General features: G+C 33.4%; 3 non-coding genes across 3 annotated transcripts; all 3 read left to right on the forward strand.

Moving 5' to 3' along the window:
- Positions 1-3,254: 3,254 nt before the first annotated feature.
- LOC122320644 lies at positions 3,255-5,251 on the forward strand. The gene has a single exon (XR_006245755.1). It is a non-coding gene; the product is annotated as a small subunit ribosomal RNA (ribosomal RNA).
- A 600-nt stretch (positions 5,252-5,851) lies between these two features.
- Positions 5,852-6,031, forward strand: LOC122320652. The gene has a single exon (XR_006245760.1). It is a non-coding gene; the product is annotated as a 5.8S ribosomal RNA (ribosomal RNA).
- Positions 6,032-6,469: 438 nt separating this feature from the next.
- Positions 6,470-10,431, forward strand: LOC122320648. The gene has a single exon (XR_006245759.1). It is a non-coding gene; the product is annotated as a large subunit ribosomal RNA (ribosomal RNA).
- The last annotated feature ends 1,068 nt before the right edge of the window (positions 10,432-11,499 follow it).

Below are 11,499 nucleotides of genomic sequence, written 5' to 3' on the forward strand. Positions count from 1 at the left end.
TTATTAGTGACGCATATAAGATCATGTCAAAGTAAAAGAAACAAAGTAATGTTTGAGATTAACTATGAATCCACTTTTACGGTAGCCAAATGTCCCGTCATATTATTAGTGACGCATATAAGATCATGTCAAAGTAAAAGAAACAAAGTAATGTTTGAGATAACTATATATAAACCTCTTTACGGTAACCAAGAGTCTCGTCACATTAATAATAATAGTTAATGAATGTATAGCCATATAGATGATTGGTGACCGGTAATGAATAAAAAAAAAACCTATATTTAATATATCTATAAATAATACATATTATTTGCGGAATCGTTCATATAATATTATACTATGATATAATATTATTAAAATAGGTAATTAATTTATTATTACGATATAAGTCACCCTGACTAACAAAAGATTTTTTAAAATACACAATTGAATGGCGGGAGTAACTGTAACTTTTAAAGTGTAGTTCAATGCCTTGTTAATCAATTAGTAATGTTCATCAATAAATTAATCAAATTCCTACTGTCCCGAAGAATTGCTACTGGGATAAAATTAAATTAAACCAACGCGGCTGGTGCTCACACTAAACACTTTTTTTCCATTAAAAATCATTATAGGTAGGCAAGGCAGTTTTGCCGATCAAAGTATTCTTCAAAATATATGAAATTATGATATCCGATATATATATATATATATATATGATATCAATAATATAAATAAATTTACCATATACATATGAAAATCAGTATGAATATCAATTATATGAAGAAATATATATCATATGTATATAAAAAAGTATGAAATATACCTATAAACCTACCTATAAGTGGTTGCCGACTCAAGTATTGTTTAAAACATATGATATGCATATGATTTTGTCAATAATATTAATAAATTAATCATATACATATGAAAATCAGCATAAATATCAATTATATTAAGAAATATATCATATGTATATAAAAAAGTATGAAATATACCTATAAACTCTTAAGTAAATTAAGAGAAAGCCACAGTGTGGGCTCATCTAGTACTGAAAACACCCGATATCTAGATAGGGTGTTCAAAAACTATTATAGGTAGGCAGTGGTTGCCGACCCAAGTATTGTTCAAAACATATGATATGCATATGATTTTGTCAATAATATTAATAAATTAACCATATACATATGAAAATCAGCATAAATATCAATTATATTAAGAAATATAACATATGTATATAAAAAAGTATGAAATATACCTATAAACTCTTAAGTAAATTGAGAGAAAGCCACAGTGTGGGCTCATCTAGTACTGAAAACACCCGATATCTAGATAGGGTGTTCAAAAACTATTATAGGTAGGCAGTGGTTGCCGACCCAAGTATTGTTCAAAACATATGATATGCATATGATTTTGTCAATAATATTAATAAATTAACCATATACATATGAAAATCAACATAAATATCAATTATATTAAGAAATATATCATATGTATATAAAAAAGTATGAAATATACCTATAAACTCTTAAGTAAATTAAGAGAAAGCCACAGTGTGGTGTGAATCATCTAGTACAGAAAAAACCCGATATCTAGATAGGGTGTTCAAAAACTATTATAGGTAGGCAGTGGTTGCCGACCCAAGTATTGTTCAAAACATATGATATGCATATGATTTTGTCAATAATATTAATAAATTAACCATATACATATGAAAATCAGCATAAATATCAATTATATTAAGAAATATATCATATGTATATAAAAAAGTATGAAATATACCTATAAACTCTTAAGTAAATTAAGAGAAAGCCACAGTGTGGGCTCATCTAGTACAGAAAACACCCGATATCTAGATAGGGTGTTCAAAAACTATTATAGGTAGGCAGTGGTTGCCGACCCATAAGTATTGTTCAAAACATATGATATGCATATGATTTTGTCAATAATATAAATAAATTTACCATATACATATGAAAATCAGCATAAATATCAATTATATTAAGAAATATATCATATGTATATAAAAAAGTATGAAATATACCTATAAACTCTTAAGTAAATTAAGAGAAAGCCACAGTGTGGGCTCATCTAGTACAGAAAACACCCGATATCTAGATAGGGTGTTCAAAAACTATTATAGGTAGGCAGTGGTTGCCGACCCAAGTATTGTTCAAAACATATGATATGCATATGATTTTGTCAATAATATAAATAAATTTACCATATACATATGAAAATCAGCATAAATATAAATTATATGAAGAAGTAATTCATATGTATATAAAAAGTACTGAATTCAATATTCTCTTAAGTTATTATAGGAGAATAACTGTAGGGTGGGTGGCAAGCCCAATTGAAAATGCCCGATTTCAAGACATCGATGCAAAAAACTACTATAGGATGGTCAGTGGATGTCCATCTAGAATTGATATAAATCTATGTATATAATATGATTTAGTCAATGTTGACAATATATATTATAATATTATCCGTATAAATTTGTTTCTTTATTCTTTTTGAATACGAGACTTGGCTGAGCGGACTAATATTATTAAAACTCAAGATAATAACGTTGAAACGTGCGCCAAGGTTATATATGTATATATATAATAACAATTGGTTTCCAATTATTATCGTTAATTTTTGGTGGCAGGCTAATATAATGTATATTAAATTAGTACCTGCCTTAAAATCGGACGCACTATATCGTTTGCCGGTATAGTGAGTTCAAATAAAATAATAATATTTTTTAATAATATTATTATTAAATAAATACTTATTTTTCATATGCGCTCGGTTTTATATTATATATCATTCGAGAGTTATATGGAAAAATGTTAAATTTTAAATTTAACATCAAAATACAAATGATTTAATTCAATATTTATATTGATTAAACAAAAATTGCAAATGTGTGGATACATAAATAATTATGTATGTTGAAATAAAATGATATTTTAGAATAAAATATTGTACATATAATAAAATTATAGTAGCAAATATATATTAAATAAAAATTATGTTATAAAATTATACATACATACGTATATTTATATATATGATGTAATGAATAATTCTTATAACATCTAAAACTTGTTATATTAGTGGCGAAACAAGTATAAAACAAAACATAAAAGAAGGATTACGAATGCTATACAAGTTTTGGCCGTAATCAAATTCAAAAAATAGAATATTAAAATAATAGATCTATAATATTTATATTGCATTATTTCTATTCGAAAATATGAATGAAATATGTAAAGAAAAACATTATTCTGGTTGATCCTGCCAGTAGTTATATGCTTGTCTCAAAGATTAAGCCATGCATGTCTAAGTACACACGAATTAAAAGTGAAACCGCAAAAGGCTCATTATATCAGTTATGGTTCCTTAGATCGTTAACAGTTACTTGGATAACTGTGGTAATTCTAGAGCTAATACATGCAATTAAAACATGAACCTTTATGGGACATGTGCTTTTATTAGGCTAAAACCAAGCGATCGCAAGATCGTTATATTGGTTGAACTCTAGATAACATGCAGATCGTATGGTCATGTACCGACGACAGATCTTTCAAATGTCTGCCCTATCAACTTTTGATGGTAGTATCTAGGACTACCATGGTTGCAACGGGTAACGGGGAATCAGGGTTCGATTCCGGAGAGGGAGCCTGAGAAACGGCTACCACATCTAAGGAAGGCAGCAGGCGCGTAAATTACCCACTCCCAGCTCGGGGAGGTAGTGACGAAAAATAACAATACAGGACTCATATCCGAGGCCCTGTAATTGGAATGAGTACACTTTAAATCCTTTAACAAGGACCAATTGGAGGGCAAGTCTGGTGCCAGCAGCCGCGGTAATTCCAGCTCCAATAGCGTATATTAAAGTTGTTGCGGTTAAAACGTTCGTAGTTGAACTTGTGCTTCATACGGGTAGTACAACTTACATTTGTGGTTAGTACTATACCTTTATGTATGTAAGCGTATTACCGGTGGAGTTCTTATATGTGATTAAGTACTTGTATTTTTTCATATGTTCCTCCTATTTAAAAACCTGCATTAGTGCTCTTAAACGAGTGTTATTGTGGGCCGGTACAATTACTTTGAACAAATTAGAGTGCTTAAAGCAGGCTTCAAATGCCTGAATATTCTGTGCATGGGATAATGAAATAAGACCTCTGTTCTGCTTTCATTGGTTTTCAGATCAAGAGGTAATGATTAATAGAAGCAGTTTGGGGGCATTAGTATTACGACGCGAGAGGTGAAATTCTTGGACCGTCGTAAGACTAACTTAAGCGAAAGCATTTGCCAAAGATGTTTTCATTAATCAAGAACGAAAGTTAGAGGTTCGAAGGCGATCAGATACCGCCCTAGTTCTAACCATAAACGATGCCAGCTAGCAATTGGGTGTAGCTACTTTTATGGCTCTCTCAGTCGCTTCCCGGGAAACCAAAGCTTTTGGGCTCCGGGGGAAGTATGGTTGCAAAGCTGAAACTTAAAGGAATTGACGGAAGGGCACCACCAGGAGTGGAGCCTGCGGCTTAATTTGACTCAACACGGGAAAACTTACCAGGTCCGAACATAAGTGTGTAAGACAGATTGATAGCTCTTTCTCGAATCTATGGGTGGTGGTGCATGGCCGTTCTTAGTTCGTGGAGTGATTTGTCTGGTTAATTCCGATAACGAACGAGACTCAAATATATTAAATAGATATCTTCAGGATTATGGTGTTGAAGCTTATATAGCCTTCATTCATGGTGGGCAGTAAAATGTTTATTGTGTTTGAATGTGTTTATGTAAGTGGAGCCGTACCTGTTGGTTTGTCCCATTATAAGGACACTAGCTTCTTAAATGGACAAATTGCGTCTAGCAATAATGAGATTGAGCAATAACAGGTCTGTGATGCCCTTAGATGTCCTGGGCTGCACGCGCGCTACAATGAAAGTATCAACGTGTATTTCCTAGACCGAGAGGTCCGGGTAAACCGCTGAACCACTTTCATGCTTGGGATTGTGAACTGAAACTGTTCACATGAACTTGGAATTCCCAGTAAGTGTGAGTCATTAACTCGCATTGATTACGTCCCTGCCCTTTGTACACACCGCCCGTCGCTACTACCGATTGAATTATTTAGTGAGGTCTCCGGACGTGATCACTGTGACGCCTTGCGTGTTACGGTTGTTTCGCAAAAGTTGACCGAACTTGATTATTTAGAGGAAGTAAAAGTCGTAACAAGGTTTCCGTAGGTGAACCTGCGGAAGGATCATTATTGTATATAATATCTTTACCGTAAACAACAATAACTTGTTTTAATTATAAAATATATTTTTATAATATAACAAGATAAAATTGCCAAACAATTATATATTTATAAAAAAAAGAAGTTCAATGAAAATTTGGATTAAATTTTTTTATAAATAAAATCAAGCAAACAAGAATAATAATCAAGCAAATTAAATTGTATTATAATATATTCACAAATTTATGTTTATATATTATAATATGAAACTTGCGTGTATATGGACCATAATATACACGCGTTGCGAATATGTATTGTTCATCATAGTTATGGGCATACATTGGCTAATGCAACAACCTAAAATGTTGAATGTTGTACCTGGTTTACTTCAGGTTAATGTTTTATATAAAAAACGCAATATTATATCACATTAAAATTATATGAAATTGTAAATTATCCAAGTAATAAATGGTATAATATTGTTTATATAAAACTAAGACATTTCGCAGCATTTCGTTTTAGGTATAAAAAAAAGATTTATTGAAGGAATTGATATATGCCAGTAAAATGGTGTATTTTTAATTTCTTTCAATAAATTCATATTTGACAAATTGAAATAATAAATATAAAAACTCTAAGCGGTGGATCACTCGGCTCATGGGTCGATGAAGAACGCAGCAAACTGTGCGTCATCGTGTGAACTGCAGGACACATGAACATCGACATTTTGAACGCATATCGCAGTCCATGCTGTTATGGTACTTTAATTAATTTTTTAGTGCTGCTTGGACTACATATGGTTGAGGGTTGTAAGACTATGCTAATTAAGTTGTTTAGAAATTTGGTAATCAAATTTCTAAGCATATGGTATATTATTGGATAAAAATTTTAATTAAATATAATTATTATTTTTATTCATAATATTAAAATATCTATGGAAAACATTATCTCACATTATAAATAATTTGATTGTGAAAAACGAAGAAAAATATTTTCATTTTCAATCATATAATACTGAGGAATGTCTAGCATAAAAAATGTTTGAAATATTTTTCATCTAGAATTGTCTCTTATTAATGATTTAGTAAAATTGAAATCTTTTGTAAATGTTATTGTTCTTCGTTAAATTCGTTTAAAACTCATAACTAAATTAAAACTAATTAACGAAAAAAATTTTTATACGAATTCATTAAATGTTTCTCCATTATATAAATGTAAAGAATATATTGAAAAAAAAAATGTTATATACAACCTCAACTCATATGGGACTACCCCCTGAATTTAAGCATATTAATTAGGGGAGGAAAAGAAACTAACTAGGATTTTCTTAGTAGCGGCGAGCGAAAAGAAATCAGTTCAGCACTAAGTCACTTTGTCTATATGGCAAATGTGAGATGCAGTGTATGGAGCGTCAATATTCTAGTATGAGAAATTAACGATTTAAGTCCTTCTTAAATGAGGCCATTTACCCATAGAGGGTGCCAGGCCCGTATAACGTTAATGATTACTAGATGATGTTTCCAAAGAGTCGTGTTGCTTGATAGTGCAGCACTAAGTGGGTGGTAAACTCCATCTAAAACTAAATATAACCATGAGACCGATAGTAAACAAGTACCGTGAGGGAAAGTTGAAAAGAACTCTGAATAGAGAGTTAAATAGTACGTGAAACTGCTTAGAGGTTAAGCCCGATGAACCTGAATATCCATTATGGAAAATTCATCATTAAAATTGTAATATTTAAACAATATTATGATAATAGTGTGCATTTTTTCCATATAAGGACATTGTAATCTATTAGCATACAAAATTTATCATAAAATATGGCTTATAGTTTATTTAAATTAAAATGCTTGCGTTTTAACACAAAATAAATGTCATTAATTTGATAAAGTGCTGATAGATTTATATGATTACAGTGCGTTAATTTTTCGGAATTATATAATGGCATAATTATCAATGATTTTTGTGTTTATTATATGCACTTGTATGATTAACAATGCGAAAGATTCAGGATACCTTCGGGACCCGTCTTGAAACACGGACCAAGGAGTCTAACATATGTGCAAGTTATTGGGATATAAACCTAATAGCGTAATTAACTTGACTAATAATGGGATTAGTTTTTTAACTATTTATAGTTAATTAACACAATCCCGGGGCGTTCTATATAGTTATGTATAATGATATTTATATTATTTATGCCTCTAACTGGAACGTACCTTGAGCATATATGCTGTGACCCGAAAGATGGTGAACTATACTTGATCAGGTTGAAGTCAGGGGAAACCCTGATGGAAGACCGAAACAGTTCTGACGTGCAAATCGATTGTCAGAATTGAGTATAGGGGCGAAAGACCAATCGAACCATCTAGTAGCTGGTTCCTTCCGAAGTTTCCCTCAGGATAGCTGGTGCATTTTAATATTATATAAAATAATCTTATCTGGTAAAGCGAATGATTAGAGGCCTTAGGGTCGAAACGATCTTAACCTATTCTCAAACTTTAAATGGGTAAGAACCTTAACTTTCTTGATATGAAGTTTAAGGTTATGATATAATGTGCCCAGTGGGCCACTTTTGGTAAGCAGAACTGGCGCTGTGGGATGAACCAAACGTAATGTTACGGTGCCCAAATTAACAACTCATGCAGATACCATGAAAGGCGTTGGTTGCTTAAAACAGCAGGACGGTGATCATGGAAGTCGAAATCCGCTAAGGAGTGTGTAACAACTCACCTGCCGAAGCAACTAGCCCTTAAAATGGATGGCGCTTAAGTTGTATACCTATACATTACCGCTAAAGTAGATGATTTATATTACTTGTAATATAAATTTTGAAACTTTAGTGAGTAGGAAGGTACAATGGTATGCGTAGAAGTGTTTGGCGTAAGCCTGCATGGAGCTGCCATTGGTACAGATCTTGGTGGTAGTAGCAAATAATCGAATGAGACCTTGGAGGACTGAAGTGGAGAAGGGTTTCGTGTGAACAGTGGTTGATCACGAGTTAGTCGGTCCTAAGTTCAAGGCGAAAGCCGAAAATTTTCAAGTAAAAAACTAATGACTAAATAAATATATATACAAGCCAAAAATAATATACTTGAATAATTTTGAACGAAAGGGAATACGGTTCCAATTCCGTAACCTGTTGAGTATCCGTTTGTTATTAAATATGGGCCTCGTGCTCATCCTGGCAACAGGAACGACCATAAAGAAGCCGTCGAGAGATATCGGAAGAGTTTTCTTTTCTGTTTTATAGCCGTACTACCATGGAAGTCTTTCGCAGAGAGATATGGTAGATGGGCTAGAAGAGCATGACATATACTGTTGTGTCGATATTTTCTCCTCGGACCTTGAAAATTTATGGTGGGGACACGCAAACTTCTCAACAGGCCGTACCAATATCCGCAGCTGGTCTCCAAGGTGAAGAGTCTCTAGTCGATAGAATAATGTAGGTAAGGGAAGTCGGCAAATTAGATCCGTAACTTCGGGATAAGGATTGGCTCTGAAGATTGAGATAGTCGGGCTTGATTGGGAAACAATAACATGGTTTATGTGCTCGTTCTGGGTAAATAGAGTGTCTATCATTTATGGTGGTTACTTGTTCCCCGGATAGTTTAGTTACGTAGCCAATTGTGGAACTTTCTTGCTAAAATTTTTAAGAATACTAATTGGCTCAAACCGATTAGTTCTTATTAATTATAACGATTATCAATTAACAATCAATTCAGAACTGGCACGGACTTGGGGAATCCGACTGTCTAATTAAAACAAAGCATTGTGATGGCCCTAGCGGGTGTTGACACAATGTGATTTCTGCCCAGTGCTCTGAATGTCAAAGTGAAGAAATTCAAGTAAGCGCGGGTCAACGGCGGGAGTAACTATGACTCTCTTAAGGTAGCCAAATGCCTCGTCATCTAATTAGTGACGCGCATGAATGGATTAACGAGATTCCTACTGTCCCTATCTACTATCTAGCGAAACCACAGCCAAGGGAACGGGCTTGGAATAATTAGCGGGGAAAGAAGACCCTTTTGAGCTTGACTCTAATCTGGCAGTGTAAGGAGACATAAGAGGTGTAGAATAAGTGGGAGATATTAGGCTTCGGTTTGATATCGCCAATGAAATACCACTACTCTTATTGTTTCCTTACTTACTTGATTAAATGGAACGTGTATCATTTCCTAGCCATTATACGGATATATTTATTATATCTTATGGTATTGGGTTTTGATGCAAGCTTCTTGATCAAAGTATCACGAGTTTGTTATATAATCGCAAACAAATTCTTTAATAAAACGATGCATTTATGTATTTTTGATTTGAAAATTTGGTATAACTCCAATTACTCAGGTATGATCCAATTCAAGGACATTGCCAGGTAGGGAGTTTGACTGGGGCGGTACATCTCTCAAATAATAACGGAGGTGTCCCAAGGCCAGCTCAGTGCGGACAGAAACCACACATAGAGCAAAAGGGCAAATGCTGACTTGATCTCGGTGTTCAGTACACACAGGGACAGCAAAAGCTCGGCCTATCGATCCTTTTGGTTTAAAGAGTTTTTAACAAGAGGTGTCAGAAAAGTTACCATAGGGATAACTGGCTTGTGGCGGCCAAGCGTTCATAGCGACGTCGCTTTTTGATCCTTCGATGTCGGCTCTTCCTATCATTGTGAAGCAAAATTCACCAAGCGTTGGATTGTTCACCCATGCAAGGGAACGTGAGCTGGGTTTAGACCGTCGTGAGACAGGTTAGTTTTACCCTACTAATGACAAAACGTTGTTGCGACAGCATTCCTGCGTAGTACGAGAGGAACCGCAGGTACGGACCAATGGCACAATACTTGTTCGAGCGAACAGTGGTATGACGCTACGTCCGTTGGATTATGCCTGAACGCCTCTAAGGTCGTATCCGTGCTGGACTGCAATGATAAATAAGGGGCAATTTGCATTGTATGGCTTCTAAACCATTTAAAGTTTATAATTCATTTTATAAACGACAATGGATGTGATGCCAATGTAATTTGTAACATAGTAAATTGGGAGGATCTTCGATCACCTGATGCCGCGCTAGTTACATATAAAAACATTATTTAATACAATGACAAAGCCTAGAATCAATTGTAAACGACTTTTGTAACAGGCAAGGTGTTGTAAGTGGTTGAGCAGCTGCCATACTGCGATCCACTGAAGCTTATCCTTTGCTTGATGATTCGATATTTAATAAAATAACGAAATGGAAAGAATATTATAATTATTAAATTTATTTTGATAATTATAATTTTGGATTTTTGGGGAATCCAAAGAAAAAGGTAGCCAAAAAGTACTCGTCATATTATTAGTGACGCATATAAGATCATGTCAAAGTAAAAGAAACAAAGTAATGTTTGAGATTAACTATGAATCCACTTTTACGGTAGCCAAATGTTCCGTCATATTATTAGTGACGCATATAAGATCATGTCAAAGTAAAAGAAACAAAGTAATGTTTGAGATTAACTATGAATCCACTTTTACGGTAGCCAAATGTTCCGTCATATTATTAGTGACGCATATAAGATCATGTCAAAGTAAAAGAAACAAAGTAATGTTTGAGATTAACTATGAATCCACTTTTACGGTAGCCAAATGTTCCGTCATATTATTAGTGACGCATATAAGATCATGTCAAAGTAAAAGAAACAAAGTAATGTTTGAGATTAACTATGAATCCACTTTTACGGTAGCCAAATGTTCCGTCATATTATTAGTGACGCATATAAGATCATGTCAAAGTAAAAGAAACAAAGTAATGTTTGAGATTAACTATGAATCCACTTTTACGGTAGCCAAATGTTCCGTCATATTATTAGTGACGCATATAAGATCATGTCAAAGTAAAAGAAACAAAGTAATGTTTGAGATTAACTATGAATCCACTTTTACGGTAGCCAAATGTTCCGTCATATTATTAGTGACGCATATAAGATCATGTCAAAGTAAAAGAAACAAAGTAATGTTTGAGATTAACTATGAATCCACTTTTACGGTAGCCAAATGTTCCGTCATATTATTAGTGACGCATATAAGATCATGTCAAAGTAAAAGAAACAAAGTAATGTTTGAGATTAACTATGAATCCACTTTTACGGTAGCCAAATGTCCCGTCATATTATTAGTGACGCATATAAGATCATGTCAAAGTAAAAGAAACAAAGTAATGTTTGAGATTAACTATGAATCCACTTTTACGGTAGCCAAATGTCCCGTCATATTATTAGTGACGCATATAAGATCATGTCAAAG

This window comes from Drosophila ficusphila, unplaced genomic scaffold (genome assembly GCF_018152265.1).
Source record: "Drosophila ficusphila isolate 14025-0441.05 unplaced genomic scaffold, ASM1815226v1 contig_707, whole genome shotgun sequence".
Taxonomy (NCBI): domain Eukaryota; kingdom Metazoa; phylum Arthropoda; class Insecta; order Diptera; family Drosophilidae; genus Drosophila; species Drosophila ficusphila.